The sequence below is a fragment of the Limulus polyphemus genome, unplaced genomic scaffold, assembly GCF_000517525.1.
Source record: "Limulus polyphemus unplaced genomic scaffold, Limulus_polyphemus-2.1.2 Scaffold2570, whole genome shotgun sequence".
NCBI lineage: Eukaryota > Metazoa > Arthropoda > Merostomata > Xiphosura > Limulidae > Limulus > Limulus polyphemus.
The window spans coordinates 98,366-103,148 of record NW_013668180.1 but is presented as its reverse complement, the minus strand read 5'-3'; the positions used below and the strand labels follow the sequence as shown (position 1 = coordinate 103,148).

At 31.9% G+C, this 4,783-nt stretch overlaps 1 pseudogene; it reads left to right on the top strand.

The window, feature by feature from the left end:
* Window positions 1-4,783, top strand: part of LOC106467330 — an 88,527-nt pseudogene that overhangs the window by 75,083 nt on the left and 8,661 nt on the right.

Genomic DNA, 4,783 nt, shown 5'->3' with positions numbered 1-4,783 from the left:
AATATATATGGTTTTCTAAATCACATTAGACACCAGAGAAACTACTTGGTTCAGACCGAGGTAAGTTGTCTACACGCTACATACTTCTTCTGATAGTTTGAAACTAAACTTAACAAAGTGTGAATATATATGGTTTTCTAACTCACATTAGACACCAGAGAAACTACTTGGTTCAGACCGAGTTAAGTTGTCTACACGCTACGTACTTCTTCCAATAGGTTGAAACTAAACTTAACAAAGTGTGAATATTTACGGTTTTCTAACTCACATTAGACACCAGAGAAACTACTTTGTTCAGACTGAGGTAAGTTGTCTACACACTACATACTTCTTCCAATAGGTTGAAACTAAACTTAACAAAGTGTGAATATTTACGGTTTTCTAACTCACATTAGACACCAGAGAAACTACTTGGTTCAGACCGAGGTAAGTTGTCTGCACGCTACATACTTCTTCCGATAGGTTGAAACTAAACTAAATAAAGTGTGAATATATATGGTTTTCTAACTCAGATTAGACACCAGAGAAACTACTTGGTTCAGACCGAGTTAAGTTGTCTATTCACTACGTACTTCTTCCGATAGGTTGAAACTAAACTAATTAAGATTATCATTCATTCTTGCATATCCTTTTAGGCTAATTTTATGACCTGGAGGTCAAGAGTGATGATTATTGAAAGGCAAAATCAGACTCATAAAATGGTTTTTCAATTTATAAGATATGACCAAAGGTATTATAAATACATAGAAGTTAATTACAAAATAAAAAATTAGAGACATTGAATTTTTTTATTGAAAATGTTTTGTTTAGGGTAACATAGCATAAATTTCTTATTCTATAGTTTCTGAATCTCATTATTAGTAATGTTGTGTAGTTTTATTCACGTCCATGTTCAATGTAATGCAGGTAATATTCTCTCTGATTGTAATTATAATAGAGAAACATTCTAATGTTTATGTGTATGTTTTACATTGTCTCTGATTTGTAAATTCCAACTTTTTTCTAGTTGTTTTGTAATGATCAAATAACTTGTGATGATAACAGTTAAATAATTTAGAGAATTTCATGTTTTTTTTAACTTAAAGATTATGAATAATTTAATGTAGGCTGTAGAATGCAAGTCTCCCCTTTCTTGAATGGCTTTTAGATCTTTTAGGGTACAATCACTTGAAAAGAGGTTTCAAATTTAAACACTATGGTTCTAATTAAAGTCACAATAGACAAAAAATTCTTATTTTGTGTTCTATACCGTAAGTTGAAATCTAAAAGGAACATCCAGCTTGCCTTAGGAATTTAAACTTTAAAAGTGAAATTTTATGTGATTTTCCTGTTATTAAAAAATGTGTTTTTACTCAGAATGTGACCTGTGAAAATGAATGGTTAATCTCAAAAAAAGTTAAGATTACCTCCCACTGATATAATTTTGCAGGTCAAGTTTTGGATGCATGGTCATTTAGTGAAGATTTTGATAAAATGTAAAAACTGGTTATTCAGAGATACTTCAAAATTCAGTTAGATTATTAAACTTGGCTACATATTTTCTCCAACACTTGTATATGCGATTATTACAAGTTCACATTTATAATGTATAATGGTGTAAAATGTTAGAACAATTCAAGGTGCATCTGTTGGAACCATTCATATAGTGTTGATAAAGATTGTGTGTAATTGGAAGAAACAGTGAATATTAACAGATTTTCTTGTAGATGGTTCACTTGTGAACTATTAGGCCAATCTTGTAGAACTCATTAAACAGCTAAGATCAGGCTTAAGATGATTCTTATAGACTATCAGAAAAATCTTGTGGCACTTATCAAATAGTTAAGGTTAGCCTGAAGATGATCCTTATGGATGGTCAGTACTTATCAAATAGTTAAGGTCAGGCTTAAGATGACCTGAAGCAAGCACACACACACACACTGCATTTATATTAGTAATTTGATAATGATAGTTCATTTGTGGGTTATATTTTGGGCAGTCTCGTTATATCATTCTCACAAACTCTGTCAAAATCAGAAAAATTCAGAACTACTGTGTAATAGATATATTTTTGCGTGTCCTGTTATTCAGTGAACCTATATCTCATTATTCTAAAGAAGATCAGTTTGATCTGAATCTACCACCTTTTGTAAAAATAGATTAACTGGTAGTATTAGCTAAATAATTCATAGATAGTATAACTATCACACCTCTTAAAATAATTTTTTTCATTTTCTTGGTTATCTAACACTATGTAAGTTATTGTAAACAATATTGTAAAAAAATGCTTGGTAAGAAACATACTAGCATTACGAATCTATGAATAATACTTACATCACAAAAGACAAGAGATAGCCTTTGTTTGCTAACACATGGTATTCACTGTTGCTTCATGCCCTTTTTCTCTGTTCACATAAAGAATATGTATCTTATTTTTTGTAACACTAATAAAAGTGTGTAGGTAATGATATTTACCAGTTAATGGTTTATGACTAGGAACTTGTTAATTTCTTATTACAAAATCCAAAGTTTAAACAGTAGTTAACTGCATTTAGTATTTAGACATGAGTGTTTATTCTTTAGGTTGTTGTTTTTTGATACTCATATGTTCTGTTGTTGATGTATGTTGGTTTCAGGAGCAGTATGTTTTCATTCACGAGGCCATACAAGAAGCTATTGAGAGTGGTGAAACTGAAGTCTTGAGTCATCATCTGCAGCCATATATTCTGTCTCTACAGTCAACAGAGGGAGCTGATGGAGAAAAAAATCACTGCCCACTCATCGAAAAACAGTTTAAGGTGAGTGTTTATAGATAAGCCACAAGCTAAGCTTTTTCACAGTAAAAATATTTCATAATGAGAGTTTTTAAGTAGGTTACAAGCTAAGCCTTTTCAACTGTAAAACACAATATACAACAACCACTTCCACTTTAGGCTTGAAAACTACTTTTGGTCAATAAACACAACACACACAACAACCATTTACACTTAGGGCTTGAAAAATGTTTTTGGTTAATAAACAACCCACACACAACAACTATTTACACTTAGGGCTTGAAAACTGTTTTTGGTCAATAAACAACACACACACAACAACCATTTACACTTAGGGCTTGGAAAATGTTTTTGGTCAATAAACACAACACACACAGCAACCACTTCCACTTTAGGCTTGAAAACTGCTTTTGGTCAATAAACACAACACACACAACAACCATTTACACTTAGGGCTTGAAAAATGTTTTTGGTTAATAAACACAACACACACAACAACCATTTACACTTAGGGCTTGAAAACTGCTTTTGGTCAATAAACACAATATACAACAACCACTTCCACTTTAGGCTTGAAAACTGTTTTTAGTCAATAAACACAACACACAACAACTATTTACACTTTGGGCTTGAAAACTGCTTTTGGTATTGCTGTGATTGGTATTGCAACATGTCATGCTTTTTAGTTAATATGTAATTTCAAACAGTTAATAACATAGTCAAAGCAGATTAATGTTTGAGACATGGTGCCTCTGAAATGCTCCACAATTTCAGTTTTCAGCATGTTATAAAAGTGACAGTATATTCCATTCTTTGGTCAACAAGCCAGACTAAACTCTTGAAGTGATTAATGCAGCTAGCTGGCTGTTCTCCCTCGGGCAGTAGTTGAAAAATAAGGATGGTTATATCTGCAAAACTCTAGGGATCTCTGACCTGGGCTTATGAATTAGGTGCCATTCTATTTGAAAATTCCGAACCCATACATAGAACTAATCTTTTCCAGCTGTGAAAATTAGAGGCACAAAAATAACAAGAATTGAATTTTACAGAGAGAGAATTTTAGGGAATTATGATATATATATTTAAGATTAAATTATGTTCCTTAATGAACATTTTTGTATGTTAAAAAAAAAAATTCACATCGTGATATTAAATTTGATGTTGTAATTCACACTTCAGATAAAACTAGTTTAGCTATTTAGTTGTAAAGTAAAACTGATCGTATGGTTATTCTCTTTGACATTTAATGATTTCATTCCTATAAAAATAATGAAACTGGTTATCATTTTACTATCTACTATAACTGAAAATATCACTTACAGTGACGGCACCAAACTGATGAAACAATGCATGCATTCTAATCCTCATGAATAAGAATTTAAGAAAGTACATGTATATTAAATTAGCTATATTCATTATTCATTATATTCCTCTTTACTGTCACTCTTAAGGTCTTAGAATTCATAACCGTTACAAGTTGTTTTTCATGCTGTATTTTAATGATTTGTATCTAGTATATAATTGCATAAATTATGTGAGCTTTGCTAGAATTTCTTCAACAGCTCAATTTATTCAGTTGTTTCTCAGTATAGCTATTTTTCTCTGTTCTACTCATAAAACTGAGATATTTAAAAGCCTTTTGCTCTCGTGCGTCTGCCAGATAGCAGTAGTAGTAGTCATCTGTAAGTCTCGCAAGACTATAGCTTAGGCGTCAATAAAACAATGTCTTAATTCTTTAGGCACTATCTTGTATGGCTGTGACAAGCACACTTTGTTGTTGTTTGAGCAGGCAAAGGTTGTTGTTGTTGTGCATGAGGAATATGTTTTGAATAATATTAGCAATGCGTATTAAGTTCATTGAACAAAAACTTTGAGCTTAATTTACACAGGGGTTTTGTGGGAATCGTATCCGATCATAGCATACTTAGTTAACACATCTATTGTACACACTCAGCTGGTGACCTCTTTCCGAGCCAAAGATTTCAACGTTGTTTCTGCTTTGAAGCCATGAAACAAAGGAAAGAACCGAT